Source organism: Salvelinus sp. IW2-2015, unplaced genomic scaffold (assembly GCF_002910315.2).
Source record: "Salvelinus sp. IW2-2015 unplaced genomic scaffold, ASM291031v2 Un_scaffold1481, whole genome shotgun sequence".
Classification (NCBI taxonomy): domain Eukaryota; kingdom Metazoa; phylum Chordata; class Actinopteri; order Salmoniformes; family Salmonidae; genus Salvelinus; species Salvelinus sp. IW2-2015.
In genome coordinates, this window is record NW_019942937.1 from 186,967 (window position 1) to 200,628 (window position 13,662).

At 44.3% G+C, this 13,662-nt stretch overlaps 1 pseudogene; it reads left to right on the top strand.

Moving 5' to 3' along the window:
* Window positions 1-9,811: 9,811 nt before the first annotated feature.
* The window catches only part of LOC112070979 (proheparin-binding EGF-like growth factor), a 19,981-nt pseudogene continuing 16,130 nt past the window's right edge, over window positions 9,812-13,662 (top strand).

Below are 13,662 nucleotides of genomic sequence, written 5' to 3' on the forward strand. Positions count from 1 at the left end.
TTTGCTATGAGACTCGAAATTGAGCTCAGGTGCATCCTGTTTCCATTAATCATCCTTAAGATGTTTCTACAACTTGATTGGCGTCCACCTGCGGTAAATTCAATTGATTGGACATGATTTGGAAAGGCACACACCGGTCTATTATAAGGTCCCACAGATAACAGTGCATGTCAGAGCAAAAACCAAGCCATGAAGTCGAAACAAGAGAAACAAGATTCTCTGGTCTTATGAAACCAAGATTGAACTCTTTGGCCTGAATGCCAAGCGTCACGTCTGGAGGAAACCTGGCACCAKCCCTACKGTGAAGCASRGTGGTGGCAGCATCATGCTGTGGAGATGTTTTTCAGTGGCARGGACWGGGMGACTAGTCAGGATCGAGGGAAAGATTAACGGAGCAAAGTACAGAGAGATCCTTGATGAAAACCTGCTCCAGAGCGCCCAGGACCTCAGACTGGGGCAAAGGTTCACCTTCCAATAGGACAACCACCCTATACACACAGCCAAGGCACTGCAAGAGTGGCTTCTGGACAAGTCTTTGAACGTCCTTGAGTTGCCCAGCCAGAGCCTGGATTTGAACCCAATTGAACATCTCTGGAGAGACCTGAAAAGAGCTGTGCTGAGATGCTCCCCATTCAACCTGACAGAGATTGAGAGGATCTGCAGAGAAGAAATGGGAGAAACTCCCCAAATAAACAAATAACAACCCAAGGTCCTCTTGTCCGACAATGTATCCACAGACAAAACGGTACACCGAGTTCGTTTCGAGTAATCTCCTCCTCCTTCAGGCTTCTTCTTCTTCTTTGGACTTTATATGGCGGTTGGCAACCAACTTTAAGGTGCATTACCACCACCAACTGGACTGGAGTGTGGATCCCAGTTCATCTTTCAATCACCCACGTGGGTATATGCTCCTAAAAACCAATGAGGAGATGGGAGAGGCGGGACTTGCAGCGAGCGCATCAAGCATCGAAAATAAAACAAAGTTCTACTTTAGAGCCTGGCTACGCAGACTCTCGTTGACGCGCGCGAGAGCTGTGGGTGCAATGATTGAGTAACATGAATGTGTACATTGATTTCGTAACGCGAGCGCACACGACGCGAACGGTGTGGTCAGCATGTAAGGTTGTAACGTAACAAAATGTGGGAAAAAGTCAAGGGGTCTGAATACTTTAAGAAAGCACTGTATATAGAAAGTACAGAGTCTAAACTCAAGTATATTTCAAGGTGTGAAAAGTAAAAATGGCCTAATGTCCTAATCCTATTTGAATCCTATAACCTAAACGATTGCACTGAGGTACATGGGTGTATAGACTCATAGACACCATAGCAGATTATACATCCATGGTAAAGTGGTTGTATGATGTCATGCTTCCTCTTAGCCAGGACTTCCTGTAAGACATTCCGAGCTGACAAGTTAAAAATCTGTCGTTCTGCCCATTAACAAGGCAGTTAACCCAYTGTTTCTAGGCCGTCATTGTAAAATACGAATTTGTTCTTAACTGACTTGCCTAGTTAAATAAAGGTTAAATAAAATAAAATAAAAACTGGTTAAATAAACAACATTCAGGAGAAGAATATTTGTATAGACACCATGTTACATTAAACATGTTCATTCCACTGAACCCAATGTGACTTCCAATGATTCTTTCTTCCCTGATGCTATTTCCAACCTCATAACAACATACCTATCGTTAAAACGCCTCTGTTTCTACTGGCATCATCAACACGACTGTGTGGGAAATGGTGTGGCTGCCATGACCACAGACACAGGGAGAACAGGGTCATACTTACCTGTTGATTGGTTCTGCTTGTTTCGGGCTACTACGGTACAATATTTAGTTACCTGGGCACAATACGTCCGTCCGTCCGTCCGTCCGTCTGTCTGTYTGTCTGATGAAGCTCTATTCTGTTCTTGTTGCCTTGGAGATATAGATGTGAATATGCCACTGATCACATGACCCCACATCATTAAGCCTCTCTGACCCCACCTCATTAAGCCTGTCTCTGACCCCACCCTCATTAAGCCTCTCTGACCCCACCTCATTAAGTGCCGTTCTCTGACCCCTCATTAAGCCTGTCTCTGACCCCACCCCTCATTAAGCCTGTCTCTGACCCCACCTTCATTAAGCCGTCTCTGACCCCACCCTCATTAAGCCTTCTCTGACCCCACCCTCATTAAGCCTGTCTCTGACCCCACCCTCATTAAGCCTGTCTCTGACCCCACCCTCATTAATTCCTGTCTCTACCCCACCCTCATTAAGCCTGTCTCTGACCCCACCCTCATTAAGCCTGTCTCTGACCCCACCCTCATTAAGCCTGTCTCGACCCCACCTCATTAAGCCTGTCTCTGACCCCACCCCATTAAGCCTGTCTCGACCCCACCCTCATTAAGCCTGTCTCTGACCCCACCCATTAAGCCGTCTCTGACCCCACCCTCATTAAGCCTGTCTCTGACCCCACCCTCATTAAGCCTGTCTCTGACCCCACCCTCATTAAGCCTGTCTCTGACCCACCATTAAGCCTGTCTCTGACCCCACCCTTAAGCTCTGCACCCCCCCTCATAAGCCTGTCTCTGACCCCACCCTCATTAAGCCTGTCTCTGACCCCACCCTCATTAAGCCTGTCTCGACCCCACTTCATTAAGCCTGTCTCTGACCCCACCCTCATTAAGCCTGTCTCTGACCCCACCCTCATTAAGCCTGTCTCTGACCCCACCCTCATTAAAGCCGTCTCTGACCCCACCCTCATTAAGCCTGTCTCTGACCCCACCCTCATTAAGCCTGTCTCTGACCCCACCCCCTTAAGTCTGTCTCTACCCCACCCCATTAAGCCTGTCTCTGACCCCACCCTCATTAAGCCTGTCTCTGACCCCACCCTCATTAAGCCTGTCTCGACCCCACCCCTCATTTAGTCCGTCTCTGACCCCACCCTCATTAAGCCTGTCTCTGACCCCACCCTCATTAAGCCTTGTCTCTGACCCCACCCTCATTAAGCCTGTCCTCTGACCCCACCCCATCTGTTTGCATGCTGATCAGTGTCAGTCTGACTGCCTCCTCTCCTCACATTGGATGGAATGACATGAATTCAACTCAATCCGTTTCAATTCAATCTAAGTGCCGACGCCAAAAACTAGGAGAGAAAGCATTGCCAGAGACAACATAACAGCCATGCATCTTGAAAACTGACTCCATACAGAGAGTTACCCTGTCCTAGTCTCACCCTATCCCAGACCCGTGCTCTTCTCCTGGACATTTTTAGGGGAGTTTAGGGTTAACGAGGTACAACTGCTTGGCTAAGAGTATCTGGGTTGTGTGAGGAGAGCACATATTGTTAATGCACAGCGTTCCTGCAGGTCTGTCTTGATATACATACTATAGATGTTGCCCTCCACCACACACTCAGATCCAACCAGCCCCCTTGCTCTTTGTATTTATATATTATATATTTCCCAATCTAATTACAACTGACTGAACTGACTGCTGCTGCTAGCTGACTTATACTGACTGACTGGCTAGCTCTGGCTAGCGGACTGACTGAATCTGACTGGCTGACTGACTGACTGGCTGGCGGTGGCGGCTGGCTGGACTGGCTGTGTGCTGTGCGTACGCTGGCTGGCTGCTGGCTGGCTAACTGACTGTCAACATGACTGACTACTGGCCTGACGGCTGGACTGGACTGGCTAAGCTGCGGCTGCTGCTGACTGGCTGGCTAGCTGTACGTATCTGACGACTGAGCTTTAGGCTGACTGGCTGCTGACTATCTGAACTGACTGGCTCTGCCTGGCTACTGGCTGACTGCTGACTGACTGGCTGACTGCTGGCTGGCTAACTGACTGGCTGCTTGACTGGGCGCTGACTGGCTAGCGACTGGCTGCTGCTGGCTAACTGACTGCTGCTGACGACTAACTACTGACTGACTGGCTGTGACGACTGCTGGGCTGGCTGACTGCTGGCGACTGCAAGACTAGCTGCTGCTGCGGCTAAGCTGATGGCTGGCCACTGGACTGGCTGGTCTGAGCTGCGGCTACGCTGCTGACTGGCCTGGCTAATACGATAGACTGACTGACTGGCTGGTGACTCTGAGCGGCCTCGACTCGTCCCTGTTGACTGCTATATCCTAGACTGGCTGAATGGACTGACTGTCTGGCTAACTGACTGGCTGGCGTACCTACAGTCGGCTAAACTTGACTACTGCAAACATTAACATGGCTGACTGGCTGACTGGTTGGCAGGCTGGTTGACTGGTTGACTGGCTAACTGACTGGCTGACTGTCTGGCTAACTGACTGGCTCACTGACTGGCTGGCTGAATGACTGGCTGATTGATGTTTTCTCCCATAGTGCTATCCCGTCCTCGTATGGAGAAGGTGACCCAGAAGTGTGAGTCCAGTCTGGAGACCTACTGTCTGAACGGAGAATGTCTCCCACTGCTGGCCATCAACGAATACCAAGACACACTACATCTTTAACTGTGAATCAAGGTTATTATAGTAAACTAAAACTGAAAATAAAATACAAAATACAACTGGAAAAAATATGTAGTAAACTAAAACTTTACTGAAACTATCTTTGACACCAAAACAAAACAAAATAAAACTATCATAAATTATGTTCAGTTTTAGATTTTTTAAATCTAAACTTTGGCCACAAATTAAATGGGGTTTCAAGCTTCTTTTTTTTATGGGGTGCTTCTACGCCTGCATTGCTTGCTGTTTGGGGTTTTAGGCTGGGTGTCTGTACAGCACTTGGAGATATTAGCTGATGTACGAAGGGCTTTATAAATACGAAGGGCTATATAAAATAAACTTGATTGAACTTGATTGATTATCATTCTTTTGAATCTGGCGGGTAACCGCTGACAGTAGATGTCGATGATTCAAATAGGCCTAGCTTGTGCATCACTGTGTGACGTCTGCTTCCAACTCACACTCTCAAACACATAGATCCCCTGAACGCAGCTCACTCTCCAGATCCCAATCACCTGAATTCTAATCACCTGTTCACACACCTGTATGTCATTATCACACACTATTTAGTTCAGTTCTTTGCACCCCGTCATTGTGAGGTATTGTTTGTTTTGATACACATTCTAGTCGGAGCGTTGTTTATTTCCGTATTAGTCCGCCTGTGTATTATAGTTTTTGGCCTGCCTCACTAACGACGCCTTTTTGCCTGTTCTTGCTTGTACTTTTGCCTATCAGATTTCCTGTCGTCAACCTCTTGCCTGATATCCCGGACTACGCTATTAGCCTTTTCCCTGGCTGTACTGTTGCCTTTTTGGACCCCCTTTGTATGACCTTCTGCCCGMCCCTGGACCCAGCTACAAGCACGGAGCGTGACTAGGCCAAGCTAGAACAGCTCGTGTAGTTGCTGGAGCCGTTTGTAGTCCACACCAACCAACTTCAAACTGGCAGCCAGTCGTTGTCTGATGTGGTGCCGTGCCTTCTGAAGTTTAAGGTACACTTGCAGTCAACGACTGCTGCAAAACAGTTAGCACAGGTCCTTTCAAAGTCACTGCGTGACCGCATCGCATGCATACTGAATCCTCTGGTAGCCGACTTCGATCCAACCTCTGCATTCTCGCCCTTAATCTGGTTTATGTCCCTGAATCCCAAGTGTTTTGTGGAGAGAATATTCTCTCTGTGAATAACTGTCATCAGTCTTGAGAAGCTGCACTATGACCTCTCTGGAATGCAGTCTTCTTGAAGATGAACCAGACATTCGTGTTTGGTTGAACAGAAACACACACACACACACACACACACACACTTGTACACACACACACACACACACACACTTGGTACCACACACACACTTGTACACACACACACACACACACACTTGTACACACACACACACACACACTTGACACACACACACACACACACACACACTTGTACACACACACACTTATACACACTCATACTTGACACAACACAAACAACACCTGCATAATGTCAAGCACATTCATACATTAAAAAGACGGGTAAACTTGTATTTCAAAACACATTGCTATGTCCTGTATGCGAAAGCTTTTCTTCATCCTAGTCTGATGGTGGGATTAGCATTTTACTGGAGTACTCTGGAATGCTGCAGCCCGGATCTAGATATGACATGACACATCAATGTGTGGGCGTGGTGAGTTTGTCTCCCATACAATACAGGAAATGTGTCATAACTAATATTTGTTGATGTGTCACAACGTCGCAAATAAATATCATGATTTATCTAATGCACTGAACCCAGAACTCCCTGGAAAACGGTTAAGTTACTGAGTCGACTAACCTGGTTAAATAAATAAAAACAAAGGTTGGAATAATAYTGGGAAATTGGGAAAATTATGATAATGTTCTTTTAGTGTGAAAGCTGTTTGAAAAGACTGTTTAGGTGGGATGGAGTTTAGCCTTCCGTTGTGACATCACCTGGCAATAAATTAGATAAAAGAACAATTAAAAAGAGAGTTGGAAACCAATAATAACAGCTAGCTTTCAGTTCTCCCCTCCCCACTCAGAACACTCCCAGACAGTCTTACCAAAATTCTTGCTTGAGAAATTGCTTTTCGCTAAGATGCTATTTATTTTGTTTTTTGGACCAGTTTCATTTTTTTTTTATCACAGTAAGGTACTTAATGGTTACCCAGAAATGCTTGGGCCTTTAAGGTATTTAGGTCTATGGTAACTTGTAGCTGAAATATTTTCGGTATAAGAGTATTCTGTTAAGATCTCTAGGTCTCTGTTACAGGGTAGCTAATAGCTACATCCAGTATGATGATGTTATGCTGTTAGAGTTCTGTATTCTCCAGACTCCTGTCATAGTTTCCACTAAGCAAGTGTCTCTGACCTTTCCCAAAATGACATGCCAGGTATTCCTAACATTCCTTGGCGAAGGTTGGTGAATACTCTGTCAAGGCTCCCCTATAAACAAGCAGCTATCCATGTCACCGCGAAACACTGTGGAAGGCAGCCTGCATTACACACATTCTTCGAGGTTCTACAGTATACACCAGGATTCCATTGGACTTCACCGAGAAATTAATGGTGGTAAAACAGATGAGACAGACACAGGTCAAGGTAAAAAGTATTCACACCCTCTCTAGTTCCTGTATGTCACCGTTTATCACGAACACCAAACCCAGCAGTATTGCCCTATCTCAGCCCTGCCCTTAAAGGGCCTAACATTAAAATCTCATATTGTTACACGACTGTTCCAATAACATGTTGGGACCGCTTTGGAAAGGTGTAACAATGTAACCGACAGAGGATGAAGAAACAACAAGGTAATTTATCCACACCCTCTCTGCAGGTCACATGAAAGAAAACTTCTTCATACTTACCAACTTTTGCACAAAACCCAGCTAACACAYAACGTTCTGAGAACCTTAGAGCTTGGTGAGGGAATGGTGCTGGTAATGTTGTAGGAATGTTCTCCAAATGGTTTGACATTTGGAATTCTCTCAAATCGCTAAGAAATAACGTTCTGTGGGAATTTCAGGATTTCAGCATAACTTTTCCTACAGGTTTCCTCATGGATCTATTTAGTCATGCTCTCAAATTGTTCAGAGAATGTTAAGAAAACGTTCCATAAAAAAAACACAATTAAACTTTAGTAATTTCCAGAAAACGTTCTAGGAACGTTATTTAAAAACATATACATTCCATTCTCAGCATCAACTAAACTCTATCTTGTTAAGTGTGTTCAGCTGTGTTTTCCACACCCACTAATTGGTCACACCTGATCTTAATGAGTGGTTGTTTGAATAGACTAAAATGAACAGTTTTGTATGCGTTAAAACAGGACATGCTAGCTCCATCCTGGTGGCGCAGTGGATAGAGAACACAAGATTATAAGCTTGAATCTCACTGATGCCGTGTCACAATAAAAAAGAAATGTGTTTGCATGATTAATACCTAAGGAAATGAATTTCTATGTGTGCTATTTGCACTTGGAGTAAAAAAAAACAAAGCTAACCCAAAATAAGCTAGCAGTGTTATTAAAAGTCTTCCCTAAACATTCAGTGAAAACTTTAGGAAAGTTATTAAAAATAACTCTAAATAACCTAATAAAACCTCCTAGGAAAACGTTAAGGGAACCATAGTAAGACGTTCTCAGAACCTCCCTGCAACTACACAATTAACATTCCCAGAACAGGTGAGGAACCGGTCAATAACCTTATGGCTTCGTTCCCAGAACCAATGGGAAACCAAAAACATACATCCCTACAACTTCCATGGAACCAAATGTGTTAAATGGGAATGTTATGCCAAAGATCAACACCAAGTAAGGTGGAATATTGGAATATTGGAATACAATACCTTCCTTCTGAGTCATCAAACAACTTTCAATAGTCCTAACAATACTACAACACTACGACTCTTCTCTGACCTCGACGACCGCAACTTCACCCTGGCAACCATGCTAGTCGTGTGTGTTGGGATCTGTGTGTCACAGCAGGGTGTGTGTGTTGTGTGTGTGCAAAGTTTATTCAGCGGTTGTTAAGTCTTTTATGGCTGTATTAACAGGGCCTGACCCTCAGCAAATATGAAGATCAAGGGAGAGGGCCGGAGGTAGGAAATTTAATGATAGTGTCATTTCTTTTGGTGTGCGTTAATGACGTGTAGTGACTGGACAGAATACATCAATTAGTGTGTGTCCGTGTGTGTGTGTGTGTGTGTGTGTGTGTGTGTGTGTTGTGTGGTGTGTGTGTGTGTGTGTGTGTGTGTGTGTGTGTGTGTGTGTGTGTGTGTGTGTGTGTGTGTGTGTGTGTGTGTGTGTTGTGTGTGTGTGTTTGTGTTAACCAACTAGCTTTCACAGTTAGACGTTTATCTGTGTTTCTCAAATGTCAAATTTAGGCCTTAACTCCAAATCTTTTAAGGTTAGGATTAAGTTTTAGGCATTAACTCAGAATGGTTAAGGTTAGTTAAGTTTTAGGCATTAACTCAGAATGGTTAAGGTTTGGATAAGTTTTAGGCATTAACTCAGAATGGTTAAGGTTTGGGATAAGTTTTAGGCATTAACTCAGAATGGTTAAGGTTTGGATAAGTTTTAGGCATTAACTCAGAATGGTTAAGGTTAGGGTTAAGTTTTAGGCATTAACTCAGAATGGTTAAGGTTTGGGATAAGTTTTAGGCATTAACTCAGAATGGTTAAGGTTAGGGTTAAGTTTTAGGCATTAACTCAGAATGGTTAAGGTTTGGGATAAGTTTTAGGCATTAACTCAGAATGGTTAAGGTTTGGGATAAGTTTTAGGCATTAACTCAGAATGGTTAAGGTTTGGGATAAGTTTTAGGCCTTAACTCAGAATGGTTAATGTTTGGGATAAGTTTTAGGCATTAACTCAGAATGGTTAAGGTTTGGGATAAGTTTTAGGCATTTACTCAGAATGGTTAAGGTAAGAGTTAAGGTTTGGGATAAGTTTAAAACAAAAATAGCAACAAAAAAAACTTTCTATTGATGGATTTGAACTTCCAACCTTTGGAATCAGAGGCAAACGCCCAATCAAAACCTACCCAAAGGTAACAGCGCTCACTGTTGCCCCTAGTGGCAGGTTTTCACGTCATCTCCCGACGTCCTCAGAACTACTTGTAACTTGTATCACAGGTGACCTGGTTGATGTTGACTGTTACTGAACAAAGTGTGAGGGATCTCACTCTCACTCATTATTAATATCGACAGAAGTGTCAAAGAACATAAGAACGTGACATGCATAAATACATCCCCTAAGGCTGGGCAAGTTAAACCATTACAGTACTGTTACCCCCCCGTCTACTGAGGCGTTGTCTATAAAAGCCGCCACCCAACCGCTGGAGGAAGCAGAGGCAGAGCAGGACTAGTCTCACTCAGGGCAGAATACACACAATATTAGGACATGAACACTCTCATCCTCTCCTCTCTGCTGTGTTTGGGTAAGTAGTGTGGGCTTGTACAATCATTTGATGTGTTTGGAGAGACCTACAGGGACAGGCAGGCAGACAGATGTGTTTAGAGGGTAGTAGCCTACAGGGACAGGCAGGCAGACAGATGTGTTTAGAGGGAAGTAACCACAGGGACAGACAGATGTGTTTAGAGGGTAGTAGCCTACAGGGACAGACAGGCAGAGAGATGTGTTTAGAGGGAAGTAGCCTACAGGACAGACAGGCAGAGAGATGTGTTTAGAGGAAGTAGCCTACAGGGACAGACGCAGCAGAGAGATGTGTTTAGAGGGAAGTAGCCTACAGGGATGGAGTGGAGAGATAGATATTTAGGATTTATTAGAATTAGCCGACGCCAATAGCGTCAGTTAGTCTTACTTGGGTCCGACACGTAACAAAAAAAGACATTACAGAAAAAAGACTTTACAGTTTACATACATTTAAAAACATGAACATGTAGTGTGTCTGTGTGTATCTATCAGTACATACACACAGACAGTAAGTCACGTGGTGGCGAGTGCCCTGTTACTTCGTTATTTTTGCCTTTTTTTGCTGTTCACTATATGAGATGAGATGAGAGAGACTATTAATTAATTGCCCATCATTATAACACTGTACATAGCCATAATATGACATTTTGAAATGTGTTTATTGATTTAAAACTTATGAGAGTGTCTATTATTTTGAAACTTGAGAGAGTGTAATGTTTACTGTTCACTTTAGAGAGAGAGAGGTTTCACAACCTGTTATGACTTGTCAGAAACCAGCTGTGTGATGTAACAATATGCTAATCTTATTGAAGTATTGAGTGCTCTAGTATTCTGTGTGTGCTATTGGGTTGTAGTCTGCACTGCTCTGTGTGTGACCAGTTTTGGTCTGGTTGTAGTCTGCCATGCTCTGTGTGTGACCAGTTTGGTCTGGTTGTAGTCTGCACTGCTCTGTGTGTGACCAGTTTGTCGGTTGTAGTCTGCACTGCTCTGTGTGTGACCAGTTTGGTCTGATGTAGTCTGCCTTGCTCTGTGTGTGACCAGTTTGGTCTGGTTGTAGTCTGCACTGCTCTGTGTGTGTGACCAGTTTGGTCTGGTTGTAGTCTGCACTGCTCTGTGTGGGACCAGTTTGGTCTGGTTGTAGTCTGCACTGCTCTGTGTGTGACCAGTTTGGTCTGCTTGCAGTCTTGATTGATATGTATGATTGGTATGTCCTGGTTGTAGTTTTCAGTACTCTGTGTTTGACTGGTGTGGTCTGGTTGTAGTTTTCAGTGCTCTGTGTTTGACTGGTGTGGTCTGGTTGTAGTTGTTAGCGCTTTAGGTGTCCTGGGATCCGCGGTGACGTTATCGGCAGAGCTGAGCCATGTGACAGATGCGTCAGCCTTGGGGGAAGGAGAGGGGCTACAGAGCTCTCTGGGTGATGAGGATGAGGAGGAACTGGAAGAAGATATGTCAGGAGGTACACCTACAGACGGTTCACCCAAAGGTAGGACTGTCAGACAATCCCTCACCCCTAACCCCTTACCCCCTAGTCCCTAGTACCCCCTCGCACCTTTTCCCCTAACCCCTCACCCCTCACCCCTAACCCCTATCCCCTAGTACTCCCTAGCCCCTAACCCATAGCCTCCTCAATCTACACACAACACCACATAATTACAAAATGATGACGCCTGTCTATATATGGTCCCACGGTTAACAGTGCATGTCAGAGCAAAAACCAAGTTAAGAAGTCGAAGGAATTGCCTGTAGAGTTCCGAGACAGGATTGTGTCAAGGCACAGTTCTGGGGAAGGTTACCAAAACATTTATGCAGCATTGAAGGTCCCCAAGAACACAGTGGCCTCCATCATTCTTAAATGGAAGAAGTTTGGAACCACCAAGACTCTTCCTACAGCTAACCGCCTGGCCAAACTGAGCAATCTGGGGGAGAAGGGCCTTGGTCAGGGAGGTGACCAAGAACCCTATGGTCACTCTGACAGAGCTCTAGAGTTCCTCTGTGGAGATGGGAGAACCTTACAGAAGGGCCTTGGTCAGGGAGGTGACCAAGAACCCAAAGGTCACTGACAGATAGGAAATAAGGTTCACCTTCTAACAGGACAATGACCCTAAGCACACAACCAAGACAACGCAGGAGTGGCTTTTGGGCGAATCTCTGAATGTCTTTGAGTAGCCCAGCCAGAGCCCGGACTTGAACCCGATCGAACATCTCTGGGGAGACCTGAAAATAGCTGTGCAGCGACGCTCCCCATCCAACCTGACAGAGCTTGACATGATCTGCAAAGAAGAATGGGAGAAACGCCCCAAATACAGGTGTACCAAGCTTGTAGCGTCATACCCCAAGAAGACTCAAGGCTGTAATCGCTGCCAAAGGTGCTTCAACAAAGTACTGAGTAAAGGGCTTGAATACTTATGTAAATGTGATATTTCAGTATTTATTTATTTTTATTTAACAAAAAATTCTAAAAACCTGTTTTTGCTTTGTCATTATAGGGTGTTGTGTGTAGATTGATGTGGGAAAACAGCTATTTAATCTATTTAATCATAATTTTAGAATAAGCCTGTAACGTAAAAATATGAAATGTGGAAAACGTCAAGGGTATGAATACTTTCTGAATGCACTGTGTCTCCATCTGTCTCCATCTATCTATTTCTATCTCCATCTGTCTCCATCTATCTATTTCTATCTCCATCTGTCTCCATCTGTCTCCATCTATCTATTTCTATCTCCATCTATCTCCATCTATCTATTTCTATCTCCATCTGTCTACTTCTATCTCCATCTGTCTACATCTATCTATTTCTATCTCCATCTGTCTCCATCTGTCTACTTCTATCTCCATCTTTCTCCATCTGTCTCCATCTTATCTATTTCTATCTCCATCTGTCTACTTCTATCTCCATCTGTCTCCATCTATCTCCATCTGTCTCCATCTGTCTTGAATACTTTCCTGAATGCACTGGTGTCTCCATCTGTCTCCATCTTATTCTATTCTTCTCCATCTGTTCTCCAACTATCCTATTTACTATCCCATCTGTCTCCATCTGTCTCATCTATCTATTTCTTATCTCCATCTATCTCCATCTATCTATTTCCTATCTCCATCTGTCTACTTCATATCTTCCATTCTGTTCTACCATCTATCCTATTTTCTAATCTCCATCTGTCTCATCTGTCTACTTCTATGCTCCATCTTTCTCCATCTGTCTCCATCTTATCTATTTTCTATCTCCATCTGTCTACTTCTATCTTCCATCTGTCTCCCATCTATCTCCATCTGTCTCCAATCTGTCTACTTCTATCTCCATCTGTCTCCATCTGTCTCAATCTTATCTATTTCTATCTCCATCTGTCGTCGTCATGCTGTTCGTCCATACTGATGCTACTTCTGTCTCCCAATCCTGTCTACATCTATCTAATTTCTATCTCCATCTGTCTGCCCATCTGTCCTACATCTAATCTATTTCCTATCTCCATCTAATATCCATCTGTCTCCATCTGTCTCCATCTTGTCCTACATCTATCTATTTCTATCTCGCATCTGTCTAACATCTATCTACTTCTATCTCCATCTGTCCTCCATCCTGTCTACAATCTAATCTATTTCTATCTCCATCTGTCTACCATTATCTATTTCTATGCTCCATAATTGGCTCCATCTGTCTCGCATCTGTCCCCATCTGTCTCCATCTGTCCCCATCTGTCTCCAATCTGTCCTCATCTGTCTCCGTCTGTTCCGAGGGCGGTATCACCATCTACCTTCCATATGTCT